The sequence below is a fragment of the Chelonoidis abingdonii genome, chromosome 3 (genome assembly GCF_003597395.2).
Source record: "Chelonoidis abingdonii isolate Lonesome George chromosome 3, CheloAbing_2.0, whole genome shotgun sequence".
In the NCBI taxonomy this organism is placed as follows: Eukaryota; Metazoa; Chordata; order Testudines; family Testudinidae; genus Chelonoidis; species Chelonoidis abingdonii.
The window spans coordinates 150,657,925-150,673,082 of NC_133771.1; positions in this window are offsets into that span (position 1 = coordinate 150,657,925).

Genomic DNA, 15,158 nt, shown 5'->3' on the forward strand with positions numbered 1-15,158 from the left:
GAAGTTACAGGCAACAGGTCTGCAGTTTCCTGAGTTGTTTTTAGTTCGGCTTCTTGCGTGTCCGATGAGTAATTTGCGCCTTTTCTGGTCTTCTGAATCTCCTCCTCTCCCGTGTCATCAGACTTCCAAAGATATAGTGAGCTAACGGCGCAGTACTCTGATTAAACTCCTGTAGTATTCTACGGATGCATTCACAGCCTGGTGACGCCAGTACTACTTTTCTAAGTGATTTTTACTTGCTACTTTTTTATTTCTCTCTATCCTACCCCTTCCCATACAAGCTTGTCTAGCGCATTCCTTCTAGACTTCTCAGTGATGACCGAAACAAAGAAGTCATTACTATCTCTGCCATTTCCATGTTTCTGTTACTGTTCCTCCCTCCTCCTCATTTGGCAGGGGTCCTACCCTGTCCTTGTTCCCTCTGCTTTAGTATTGATAAAAAGTCTTCCTTGTTTCCCTTTCCCATACGCTAGTTTGAGCTCATTTTGTGCCTTTGCCTTTCTATCTTGCTCCCTGCATTTCCTTGTTATTTGCCTTACTATTCATCCTTTGATATCTGACCTATGTTCCATTTTTATATATGACCGCTTTTATTTGTAGATCATGCCAGATGTTCAGGGTTAAGCTCCAATGTGGCTTCTTTGCCACATTTCTATCATGTCCTACCCCATCGGAATGCTGCTTTGGGCCTTTAATAGGTCCCTGTTTGAAAACTTGCAACTCTCCTCCAGTTGTCTTCCCACTCACGTTGGATATCCCATGGAGACCTGGTGAACCTGAGTCTATAGCTCTCTGACTTACCGAAAAGATTCGCGCCTCCTTGAATCCATTTTCTCTATTTTTGCTGTACCTCCCTCTACCCTTCTCTAGAATCTGGCAACTCCTGTGATTCATGATCATTCTCATCCGAGCTTCCTTTCTACTTTCAATTCCTCAATGATTCCTCCGAGCTGTTTTAAAATCAAGTCTGAACAGCTTTCCCCTAGTAGCTTGTTACAACTTGCTGAGGAATAAAATAGCTTGTCTGCAAGTGCAGTCCAGGAACTTATTGGGTTAGATCTGTGGCCCCGCACGGTGTGTTATTTTCCCAACATATAATCATGTTGAGTCCATCAACCACACGATCTTGGGCTTTGGAATATTGTTAGTCTGTATTAAAAAAGCCTCATCCGACTAGTCCGCCTGGTTAGTGTGTGGCCTGTCGAGTAGACTCGCTAGCATGGACATCACCTCTGTTTACCTTGTATTCACTAACCCAGAGATCTCAACGCTATCCGTTCTAACCAACCCACCTACTCCAGTCCAAGATTGTGGTATCATTTTGAATATAAGGAAACACCGCCTCCACTTTTCACCCTGTCCTATCTTCCTGAGCAAGCTAGACCCATCCCGAGCAACATTCCAATCTATGCGTATATGCCCATCAAGTCTCAGTGAGCCAACAATGTCATGTTGTATTCGATTTATTAGCTACTGTCCGAGATTCTTCCTGCTGTATTACCATACTCTCTGCATTTGTTATACATCTAAGATACTGGTTGATTCTTGCCTCCCAGTTTGCACTGACCCTCCTTTTCTCTGCCATTATAGCCCCACGATCCCTCTTGTTTGACCATCTCCCAGGTCTTCATGTTCCCCACTTCCTTGGGCTTTGCTCACCTGTCCCGTCGAACCTAGTTGAAAGCCCTCCTCAACTAGGTTAGCCAGCCTGTGTGCAATAGGGTCTTCCCCTCCTCGAAAGGTGACGCCTCATCTTGCCTAGCAGTCCTCCTCAAAATAGCATCCCGTGGTCGAGGAAGCACAAGCCCTCCTGGTACACCACTTCCGCGCCGAGGCATCACCTCATGTCATCTGTCTCTGCCGGGCCCCTACCTTTGACAGGAAGAATCGAAGAGAATTACCGCCTGCGCTCACAACTCCTTCACCTGTACTCCTAGAGCCTGTAATCACTCGTAGATTGCTCAGCTGTCACACTCGCAGTAATCATTTGTGCCCACAAGGATGAGTACGCAGTGGGTAATAGTCAGAAGGCCAGATAAATCCTGAACAATGCCTCTGTAACATTTCGGATACGAGCCCCCGGCAGGCAGCATACCTCCCCAGATGAAATGTCAGGGGACAGATGGGTGCCTCCATCCCCCTCAGCGACGTCTCCGACCACCACTACCCTATGTTACCTATGTTCAGTGATGGCAGCAGACACTCCCAGCCTGAGGGTACGAGGCTTCTCCTTCTGTAGGGGGATTCCTTCTCCTGATATCAAGAGAAGCAATAATGGTTACCTATTACCGGCTGGCGAGGAGTTGCAAGCCAGGGAGTGGGAAGACACTGCAGCTGCCAAAGTAACCTAAGCTTGCCAGTGTCCACCCTGAGCGCACTCCGCCTCCAACCAGTGGTGCAACAGCCAGTCCTGTGAACTGGCACAGATTCCTAAGCTGTCTCCACATGGACTGTCAGCGAATGCCGCGTGGATAACGGATGCTCCTCAACTAGCCCCCTCCTCCTGTAGACTCTCGCCGCACTGCTGCCTGAGAGATTTCCACCAGTAGGCACTTTCACATTGGATGCCCACCCCAGACCTAAGGACTATCTAAGTGGAATGCAAGCTACAGTCTTTGCAAAACCATACCAGAATCTGGGTAGAAGCATCCATGCTCTGGTGCTCTGTCTGGCTATAGGCGCAGGTGGAGGAGACAGAAGCAGTGCTGGCACAGGTGTTGCGGGTCTTCCTAACCATTGTAAGACTCCCTCTGTCAAACTCCACTTTGTTTGTTTTTTATAATGCTGCCATTTTTATTTTCATCAGGCCAAAAGTTGGCAAGCAGGTTCCCATACTAGGAGTGATTTGGCTGCACGTAATTAAATTGATTGGACTGTTTCTTAGACAGCAGCCAAAAAAATGAGGCTCCATGTTCCATTCCCACCACATGAAAGGAGCCATCTAGTAGATGGAGGATGGCTTACAGTTGTTTAAATGTCAGATTGGAAGCACCTGGTGCCATTGGTTTAAATCCCACCTCATGATCAACTCTATGTTTAAAACATAAGAACAGCGATACTCGATCAGACCAATGGCCCATCTAATCATGTATTCTGTCTTCCAACAGTGGCCAATGTCAGATGCTTGATAGGGAATGAACCGAACAGGACAATTATCCAGTGATCCATCCCCTGTTGTCGAGTCCCAGCATCTGGCTGTTAGAGGCTTGGGGACATCCAGAGCATGGTATTGCATCTCTGACAATCTTCGATAATAGCCATTCATGGAGCTATCCTCCATGAACTTATTTAACACTGTTTTTTAGCCCAATTATACTTTTGGCCTTTACAACATCCTTAGGTAACAACTTCTACAGGTCCACTGTGCTCTGTGTGAAGAAGTACGTCTTTTGTTTGTTTTAAACCTGTAGCCTATTACTTTCATTGGACAATTCCTGGTCCCTGTGTTATGTGAAGGGGTAAATAACACTGCTTTATTCACGTTCGCCACACTGCTGGTGATTAGCTGTTTCTTTTTCAAGCTGAACAATCCTAGTCTTTTTAATCTGCCCTCAGAGGGAAGCTGTTACATAGCCCTAATAATTTTTGTTGCCCTTCGTTCTTCCTTCTGAAGGAGATTAACTGAGTTCCATGTGACTTATTCTTGAAGGGGAAATACATCCCCCCACCTCTCAGTAAAAGTCCACTCTGCTCTGAGTACCCATCAAAAGGCCTAATTCTTATTTATACTAGTGTACAATTACACCTACTTTGTGTCTCCTTTACAGTATAAATCTATACTGTATGGAACAGTATAAAGAACCTCTAGTGCAAAGAACCTTTAGACCCCAAAGATTCCATGGTAATTGATAAGAGCCAGGTTTGCTGTTGTCTTTGATCAAAACTCTCCTCTTCCTGCACCACTGTGTTGCCTGTTTCCCTCCTTACCCAGGTGCTGTAGATATTTTGCAACGTACTTTAAAATATTTTAGGATGACTTATGGAAATAGGTGTGTATCACCAGCATCCTTGAGATGGTTGTCAGGAGCTGAGATCAAACATGAGACCACTGGATCTTAATACATGAACTCTATTGCTTGAGCTAAAAGACCCACTTGTGTTAGCCCAGGCTGTAGCAGACTCAGTCTCTGGTTGGTTTAGCCTCCCTGCCTGGGGCCAGGTCATCTCACTGAGTAGACATAGTTTACATGTATTATTTCTCTAAAGTCAGACCTCATTTTAAACACTTCCTGCTAAGTTACTTCATGACCAGCCCTCTCCCTGACAGAGTTTGGACTACCGTCTCTTCCAGGGATCAAAAAGTAAATGTTGCCCTCATTTTTCAAACCCCAGAAACACAGCAAGTTACCAAAACTTCCAAATGAATATCATTTCCCCTCCTATAGAGCCCCCAGCAGGAATTGGAGTAGGGTGAGAGTCTCAGAGTGTCCTCAAATGACAGCCTGTTGGAGTGTCAGGTCAGCTGAACACTGGTGCAAGAATAAAACAGTTTTATCGGCCTAGAATGGTTCCATATGAAATACAGGCTAGATTTCTGGCAGGAAAGTTTCCAACAGGCGCCCTATCATATAGTGTAAGGAAGTGAGACACTGATTAGGTGACACATAGCCATTTGGCTTATTATGTATCCTGTTGTTCAACTCTTTAAATGTCCTTGATATTTCGGTACAGAACAAGGATGAAGTTACAATGAAATGTCACAGTGACCCAACCAAATATAATCAAAATAAACTAGGAAAGTCCCTGTCAAATACTAAGACTGATAGTTCCCATCATCAGTCCTCTGCGGGACAGATGCATGCAAGTGCCATCCCACAAATATCTGGGTTAGTGAATTTCCCCATGAAGAATACAGAATCTTTCCATTTTCAATTTCTGGAGAGTTGATCCAGGAATGGGATGGGGGGGCAGTGTTGATCATCCTATTTTCAAGCTCTTGGATTTGTCTCCAGTGTCCACTGTAGTTCTTCCTTTTGTAATTTATTCTTTGTATGCTTATCCAAAGTTTTTATCTTTTCTCTTATAAAAATGTTCTCATACTTCTAGCAAAAGTATTTGCCACATCAGGTTGAATTATTTTACAGATTGCCAGAAAATGTCATTTTTTTAAATCCATTTTTAGTTAAAAAATCTACTTTCATAGAAAGGTTTTTGGATTTTTGTCAAAAACCGCAAAATCAAAATATTTTCATCAACTAAAAACTTAGTTTTCAGGTTGTCAATGACAACCCAAAAAGTCTCAGAAAATTTTCAAAAAACTAAACCACCCCAGAAAAGTGTTTTCACTGATTTTTTTCCATTGGGAGGTGGGGTGGAGGGGGATAATTTCCCAGTCAGCTGTTTTTGACAAAGTGACACCAGCTGTGAAAACACACAGCTTTTGACACTCCATTTATAAGAATTATTCCATGAGATTTCATTTATGCCTGCATGGGTCACATGCATATCACTTCTATCTTCTTCTTGCTTATCACTCATACAATTTGTCATTACAAATAAATTAAACCTTTTTTCCTATTCTTATCCTATGTTGCAGAATTATTATCTTTTGTTCTTGTGCAAGTTGGAAGAACATGCTAGATTATTTGAGTGATCCAGATCTCCTCCTTCCCTCCCTAATTAATATAAAGCTCATCTGTCAAGCCTTAGTGATCTTCAACCCAGAAGCCTAGTACCTCTTCTGTTTAAGTGGAGGCCATCTAATCTAGTTGTGAACAACAGAAAACACTCGTTCTTATATCATTTAGTCTCTAGTAGTCTTCCCCTTGCTTTTGTTTATTAGTGGCACTAGGAAGATCTCAGAAAAGGTTACCAGTGTTAATCCCACCTTCAGCATTTCCCAGAACCCTGAAAAACATTTTTCTTCAATTCTTCGTTTCATCCCACATTAGATCCAATTCACTAGCTTTCTGCAAGCAAATGTTGCGCAGTCCCACATCAAATGCCTCACAGAACTCAAAATATATATTTCATCAACACTGTTAACTTTATCAGACAGACTTGCAATACCATAAAAAATGATATCAAGTTAGACAATCTATTTTCCATAAACTTACTTTGGTTGGTGTTAGTTTCATAATCCTCCTTTTATTTCTTTATTAATCAAGTCCCATATCAGCTGCTCCATCAACCCGCTGAGGATCAACATCAGGCTGAGGGGCCTGTAATTACCTGGGTCCTCCTCTTCACTTTTTAAAAATATTGGCACATCATTTATCTGTTATTTTTGTTCCAAAACTTATAGAAATCAAAATTTACAGTCCAGTGTGCTTCTGGGCCAGCTTTAAAAAAAAAGTCTTGGATTCAAGTTACCTGGTACAGTGGGAGAAGAAATAGAAAAATGCACTGGATTTTTCAATATCCTGCCCTATACTTTCTCTCCCTACATAGTTTGGTTTGGGTAGAGAGGCCATAATCAGTGTGTTCTATTTAAAGGGTATCCTTACATATATTTTAAGTTGTAAATCAAAACCTTTTTAGCAAAAGGGAGGTTCCTTTCTAAAATATTAGGGTCATGGGGAACTGGTTGGACGTCTTACCTGTTTATTTCAAGATGATTTGACATTTGAATTCACATAGTATTCGTTCTGGTTTCCCTTTCCCCTGAAGAGACTCATGTAAACTATGGGCAAGATTCTGCTACCCTTGCTCACTTATTCAAAGTGTCACAGCAATGGGCATGCTAAGGTGCTATTCACAGTGAGTAGGCCCAGGATCCATTCAGCCTTAGCTGTGGAATCAGTCTCACAATGCTATAACCAGCGATCCTAGTTTTTTATGATTTAAAAAAACAAAACTAAAAAAATAAAAATACATTTGAATCACTGAAAAAAATTGAACTCTGAACTTTAGTATATATATATAATCAGTTAAACACAGTGTTTTATTGATATATTTACAATTTTTAAGCAAGTTCAAAGCCTACCAATGCCATCAATCATAATAGAATAAAATTAATAGAATTGCAATTTCTATTTCTTACATATACCAAATACTTCTATACCTGTATTCTATACACTAGAACCCAGTTTATCTGAGCCTCCATTATCCAGCTTTCCTTGCTAACCAAAACCCCAGCCACCAAGGGCTGACAACCCAAGTCCTGCTCCCCGGGAATGACCAACTTAACCTCTGCCACCCTCATCTTAAAATAAAGGATAGAAAGCTTTTTGCCAATTCTCCAGATCATTCAAATTTTCGATTAGCCAATCTGGCCCCAGGCCAATTAGATCAGATAAATGGGACTCTACTATGTATGGATTTTTTTTGCCTCTCAAAATATAATAACTAAAGATTCTCTGTAAAAAAATGCAAATTCTGCATTTTTCCACATTTTCCCTTTGCAGATGGATTTTTAGGATCCTTGCCTATAACTTTAAAATAGGCTTGAATTAATTCATATAGAAATGATTTTATCAGAATCTGAGTAGTAAAATTCCAAATTCAGATAAAGCTATTAATCTGAGACACACCTACCATGTATAAAAGTCAGTTGGGGGCATTGTAATGCAGTTTCCTTTCATTTGCACACCCAATCTCTTTGCATGAGCAATTACTGAATCTGTGTATGCACCCACCTATAAGTCCAGACTTAGTTAGCCAATTTGAACGTGCATAAAATGAAATAGAATCCCTTTAAAAACGATTCTTGATGTCAAATAATGGAATTTTGACTCTATACTAGTTAGTACAGCTGGATGGGAAACAGTTATCTGATCTCTTCCAAATTTTCAAAAAAATTTCTTTCCTAACTCAGGCAGGTGAAAAACTTGAAACCTTGAAAAATTTTCACAAACTGAAAATCCAAAAGAAAACCCTTAAACATTTCTTTTCAATAATTTTGAAACGTTTTGTTTTGTTTTTGGATTGAAGTTTACATTAGAGTTAAAAAGTAAACTGAAGTCATTTTGAACCAAACAAAACTGAACATTTCAACAATTTTGAAACTTTATTCATATTTTAGGAAACAGGAAATTCGTCAGACGCTTTCCCAAAACAGTTTTCTACCTGGTCCATGTTGGATAAACGTTGCTCAGTGAAACATGGACCCAGCTGGATTGATGTAGCAGAATGGAATTTGGGGTTTTATTTATTTATCTTATTTTTTGAGATATTCTCATTTTAATGTAATTAACTCTGGTAGATCATGGTCTGAGCCTCTTAAATTAGGAATTAAAAATAACTTCTCTCTGTAACTGATTGCAATTTGTGTGTATTGAAGTTTCTTAGGGAAGAAAGTTATGGCCTCTGGCCCTCAGTTATATAATGTTGTAGTACCTGTTCCCACTGTACTATTAAAAAAATGTTCAGAGTTGTATTGTTTTTTTAAATCATGAGGCTGACTTCTATTTTGACTGAAGCACTGAGATTATTTTGCACACCAACTAGAAACTGAAGCATTGCTGAATCATGTCAGTGAAGTAGGGTTTTTTATTTGCTGTTTATCAATAAAATTTCAGGCATTCTCTTGTGTCCTGTTAGCCATGTTCACAAATGGAAGCAACCCCAGACCTACACTTCTAACAATAAATTGTCTTGAGCGCCTAAGCTTGTATATTGCTCTGTATTCAATTAAGTTGTTCTTTTGCTACCTTAATTGTAAGTGACACTGACAGTTTTATTTTCCCAGTTGAGCAGTGTTAGCAGCCAGATAAAGTTTATACGTCCTTTATGTATCCAACTACGTCAAATTGAATGTCTTCTGTGAATTGGTATATAAAAATCAATATTTTTTTAAAAAATACACTCAGTAGCTTACAATTATTCCTGCTATCTTAATGCTTTTAACCTTTTGCTATTTGCACATAGGACTTTTCTTCTTCTATTTATATCACATTGTTTACTAGATTCAGTTTGTGTGCATTCACATTGTTCCTTATGCCATTCAGTAAGTACTGAAAGCAGAAGGAAAAAAAACCTCTAGTAGAAAACTATATGCAATAACACCAATAGAATACTTAGGTTTGATATCTTCCAATTTGCAACATACTAGGCAAAGATATATCTTGATGGCTTTATATATCAAGGGCCTGATTCCGCCATGTTTACTCATTGTGTAATACTTTACTCCATGAATAGTCCACATGAATAAAAGTGACAGAATTTGAGTCCCAAAATTTAAGCTACATATTTTAATTGTTCACTTCTCCCAAAACAGCACAGAAAGTAGGTATGGAAAATACCAGTTAGTTTATCTTGGCCACAACTGCAACAGTATAAGATTTTCCCCTACACTATGTATGCAAGTTTTTTGGTCTAGTTTGATATGATGGAAGTATTGGTGGGCCTTCAACTCCCTGTAGAGGCCCAGACTAGCAGATCTCACTGTTAGAATGTATTTTCTAGATGCCTAGTTTAATTTTTTCTCTGCTCCATTCATACCATTACTTCTAGCAAATAAACCTTTGTGGGCCACTCAAAACATTGTTTTATTTTCATTTGGATCCATTGTGGCTTTACAAGGCACAGTATAATGTGTTTTGGGAATCAGGAAGTGCTCAAATGCAAAGTATATTAGAACCAGTTCCTAGAAGTGTTCTGCCTTCAGAACACACAGAGGCTGGCAGAATGCCTCCTGGGTACATGGGGCAGAATGCCCTCAGAGATGGCTCAGACATCTGTTTTAGGAGTTGTAGAAGATGTGCCTTCTACCACTTCTTCAGGTAAAGGGAAAATGGGCCCCTAGCTTTGGCCTTGGCCTTGCCCTTGCCATCACCCACCACTGACAGTACTAGCGCTCCCCTGGCACTCTGTCCCTGGCAAAAAGTGCGTTTTTCAATCATTAGCTCAGACAGGGATTTAGGTTGTGCCCTTCACAGGTGTTTAAAGATGGAGAGAGCTTATTGTGCAGGGAGGAGACATAATCTGGCTGTTGATGCAGATGCTCTTCAAATTCTATTGAATATGCAATCCTACTGAAAGACGGATGTAGAGCTCTTGGGTAAATGTGGGAAGGGTTGAATATTGATCTACTCTAGTTAGCTATACATAGCAAACATATCAAAGCTCAAAAATCCCCATGTGAGGTCTGTGAAAACATCTCTTTAAGACAAATCATACCTCAGTTTTGTAATTATTGAGCACAAATAATTTAGGTGTGTATAGGTTCTGTGTCCATCACTCTCTCTTATTTAAATTACCTTAACTCATCATTTTCTATCTTTCAAATACTTAGCTTTTTTTAAAAAAATGACCTTAGTGAGAAATACCTGTCTTAAATACTGCAGCACTCTAAGTTAGAAAGGTTTATTGGGAAGGGAGACATATTGGCTGTGATAGATCATGACATCCCATAAAATGTTACGAGAGGCTCTCCATTAAAGCCTTGCATAAAAGGCCTGTCACACGTGCAGTTCCTACACTTACGTAAGAGCAGGGAGCACTCCCTTAGTCCATCCCAGGAACGTACAGTGTCCCAAAGAGTGATAAGGAGGTAGGGCTATGGAAGAGTGGGCCAGGCACACCAGTGGGAACAAGCTGCACAATACTGAAGGATGGTGCATACTACTGGCTCACTGAAGTGCTTGGGGAGGAATTGTCCCTCCCAGTGGTGAGATACAAAGCCTTCCCAAGATTCTGCACTCTCTCTTACTCCAGTTCTGCATCCTTTACTATTTGAGGCAATGGCTAAATGCCCTAATTTAACTCTAAATCGTATGCATGCTTCCAATAGTTAGCAAAGGGATTCCATATAGCAACACAGTAGCATGGGTGTCCCTTTAGATGCTTTTAAGTTATTTCTACAATTAGAATGTCCCTGGATTTTACAAATGATTTGTTGATCGAGATCCTGCTGAATCAATGTCCTCTCTCTTTGCCAGCAGTAAGTGATAATGAAGGAAATAATAATGTTGGAAAACATTCCTTGATAGCCTAATGCAGTGACTCACGACATGAAGTTGATTCATGCACTGAAAACTATAGAACCCTGATGAATATTTGAATTCAGAAATAATTTATTACTGGGTAGTTCAGATGCTACCTATAGGATCACTAATTTCACCACATCTATAGTAACAGATTAGAGTTAGATAAATTTTAGAGAAGCTGGAACTGAAACTATGAAGTGCAAACCAAATTTTGTTTGTAGAGTTGTAGATATTAGACTAACATTTATTTTGGACAGAGAAATTAAAAAGATTGTCACTTTCTCATATGGTTGTGTAGTAAGAGGAGGCCCTGAGATATAAACCTTGGTATCAGAGGCCCAGTATGAGGCCTAAGGCCTGAACTAAAGTAATGGTCAAGACTTTGCTAACATAATGTAAAGTTAAGCTGTGAGCCAGAGGCAGACCCTGCTCACAGAAGCTGGCAAGGAAAGGGCTGCTACTGCAAAAAGAGACATACCTAAAAGGTACTGGACACCAGATATCAGAACATTCGCATACTTGTACACTCCCCACAGATAACAAGGAACAAGCTGACCCATCTCAATGACAGAGCCAAAAGGGTAATATGATGGATAGCGTTGTTTTGTTTGAACCAACATGTACAACATGAGAGGTGGCACCTTACTATGTAGAGAGGTTATACCTTGCTACGTAGAGGGGTTGCACCTCAATACGTCAAGAGTGATGTGTAACTTGTTTGTACCTCTGTATAAGAAAGCACCTCTGAGTGGATGTCTTTGTCCAGCCTAGGGGGCAGTGGAAAGTCCTGCCACTGACTGAGCTGAGTCCATTGTCAGGGAGCACATATGTACTAGCTAGCAGCATCTTAGCAGTACTTTGGACTTCTATGCCAGAGAAAGCTGGAGACTCTGTTTCTCTTTGACAATAAACCTGGCCAATGTGCCTTCATACCTTACTAGAGTCCAGGGAAGCAGCAAAGAATCCTGTGGCACCTTATAGACTAACAGACGTTTTGGAGCATGAGCTTTCGTGGGTGAATACGAAATTCAGATGCAGGGCTGGCTCCAGGCACCAGCATTCCAAGCTGGTGCTTGAGGGGGCAATCTTCAAGGGGTGGCAGTCCCTGTTGTTTTGCCCCCAGCAGCGCTCCTAATTGTTGCCGCGGACGGCGGGGGCCATCCGTGTGCCCTTAGGGCAGCAGATGCGTTTCCACCTTCCACGGCGGCAAGTCGGTGCGCTGTTTGGGGTGGCGAAAACTGTAGAGCCAGTCCTGCTAGAGTCTGTGGTCATTGGGGGTTCTCTTGGGGTCTGCTGTGTCAGCTATCTGTGAGAGCTGGGACAGCACACAGAGGGAACACACACACGCAGCTAATTGATATCAACATTGAACAGAACAGAGCACAGACGTCGGGGACACCAGTGTCATCAGATGCTATCGGTGTGGTGCTGTACTCTGTTCAATGTTGATATCAAGTGGCTGCGTGCGTATGTTCCCTCCATGTGCTATCCCAGCTCTGCACAGATAGCTGACACAGCAGATCCCTAGAGAACCCCCAATGACCACAGACTCTAGTAAGGTATGAAGGCACGTTGGCCAGGTTTAAGGTCAAAGAGAAACAGAGTCTCCAGCTTTCTCTGACATAGAAGTCCAAGGTGCTGCTAACTAGCACATATGTGCTCCCTGACAATGGATTCAGCATCAGCCCTTTCCTTGCCAGCTTCTGTGAGCAGGGCCTGCATCTGGCTCACAGCTTAACTTCGCTTTATGTTAGCAAAGTCTTGACCATTACTTTAGTTCAGGCCTTAGGCCTCATACTGGGCCTCTGATACCAAGGTTTATATCTCAGGGCCTCCTCTTACTACAGGTTGGTTAGATATTAATAATTCACTAGTCCAGTCTTGTAGGAAATTGTACCAACTTTGAGAAGGTTGACTCAGGCACCACTATAGGAAATATTTTTAAAAGAATTCAGGTTTGCAAGAATATTTTCAAAATGTTAATTTTAGGGGTTTTTTGGTATTCAAAGGCTTCTAGTAATTCTTGCATCCCATAATATTATGCACAAGGTATATAAGGTTTAATTGAGATCTATATTACACACCAAGGAGCTTTATAAAAAAGTTTGCCTATTTACTTAGAATTGTGCTTTTCATTTAATTTTTAAGAGGCTGTGGAATAGAAATTCCCAATACTTTAATCTTGCCATCGTTCATTTAAAATCCAGAGTTATCCAAACAAACTGCGTAAATTAATTCAATGTGGGACGGAAATAATTGGATTTGTTGGAAATATAAATATGTAACCTGCATATTTAGTTATTTTATGTCCTCTGACTTTGTTTTCAGTCCTGCAGTTTTTCATCCTCTCTAATTGTTTAAGTAAAAAGTGCAACGAGATGGCAAATAATGAAGGTGAGAGGGAACAGCCCTGGCTCTAGATAGGAGAGGGAGGGAAATCCCTCTGAAGCAAATCCACTCAAAATATATAAAATCTTGGGTGTTTACACATAACTTTTCTCCAGTCAAGGTACTAGACCCTAGGCTACATATTTTCCAAGTAGGAAACAAATCTTTCCACTCCACCCAATCAAAGGCTTTCTTTGCATATCAAGATTGGGCTACTAATGAGGTTTTCTTTTTCAGGTTGAATAGAGAACATTCAGGGCTCTTTTGTTGTCAGTATCATATCTACTTTTCATTACATATAAAGTCTCTTTAATCCTCACTTACTATTTCCTAAAGTGTTTTCATCCTGGTTGCTTAGAAAGTATATGAGTAGTTCTATTGAAATCAGTGCAACTATTTACATGTTTGAAGTTATGGTGGATCATGTCATGAAGAACAAATAGGTCTCTAAATATGATCTTTGTCTTTTCCATATGCATGTTCTAATGAAATAGATGCTAACATCATAGGAGGTCATAACGTCTTGTGCCTCATTTCTGCAAAGCATTTATGCACATTTATCTTTATGTAAATGTTTAGCTTCAATACAAAAGTCCATGACTATACAGCAAGACACTGGGCCTGAGTTTAATTTTAAGCATGTGTTTAAGTTCTTTGCTAACTAGGCATGGATTTACTCCTGTGCTTAAGGTTGAAGATCTATGTAAAGGCTCTGGTGAATTGAGGCCTTAGACGGCATTAAATACATCTGTCAAATATTGGTCCATATTTTTTTCCCTAAATTGTACAGTATAACCATGGGATCATGTGGGATTATCTAGATGTTCCTTTGTAGGATTGCCAAGTTTTTTTTGTAAATTAGTAATATTTGTAATATTTTCCATATTACCTAAGTTGTCTGACAAATAACTTTTTATAGTGTGTATTATATTGCAAAGCTGTGTCTTTAATTTAACTGAGCTAAAGTGTGATCTTTGCATCTGTTCCTTGATCTGGCATGCAAAGCATTTATTTTTCCTTCCTCCTTTTTTTTTCATAATACTGTGATTTTTTTTCATCTACCTTTGAGTTTTCAGTCCTAAGTGCATTTAATTTACATTTTTCATTGTATAATTTTCTACAGTATAGCATTCTGGTTTTTATTAATTTTTAAACTTCTGCAATGATTGTTGTTGTTTTTTTTAATTTAAGGTTAATCAAGGCCAATATTATCAAACTTGGGTGCCTAAACTTGGATTTATGCACCTGACTCTAGACACCCGTGCTTGAAAATTTTAGTGCATATTTTCTATTTTGAAAGATCTCTAAGGAGGTACGGTGACCTCTGTTCACAGACTTAGTGCCCAGTAAGATTGGCTGTGAAGCCAGGTTTATTATACATAACTTGTAGCCATGGACAAGGACCACATTGTGATAAGCACTGTATAAATACAGAACAAAAAGATGGTCTATTCATGAAGGGTGAATATTCAGACCGTATGTAAGTAATGCTTAGGTAGGCGAAATACAATAACTGTCTCAGCCCCTTAATGACAATTGCCTGGGGCACCAGGACTCACTGGATCTCTCTGAACAAGGACCTTTGACATTATATTATCTATAGACCATCATTCTGCTCACTCTACCCTTGTATTATATCCCCTAAATCCTTTGTCTTGTCTCTTTGAATTATTTTAGTCTATTTATACAGACTATACTACAGGGGCCTGATCTCAATTGGGGTCCCTAGGCATTTTTTAAATACAAATATTATCTATGTCCCTTTCTAGCCCATCTCCAGCTTGTCCAAAAGTGGCCTTCTGTACTAGCCTTACACAGGCCTGTGAGGAGATGTGGTGCATATAAAAATGGTTTTAAAATTATAAGCTATCACTTTAAATTTCAGAGATTTTCCTGGTCCTG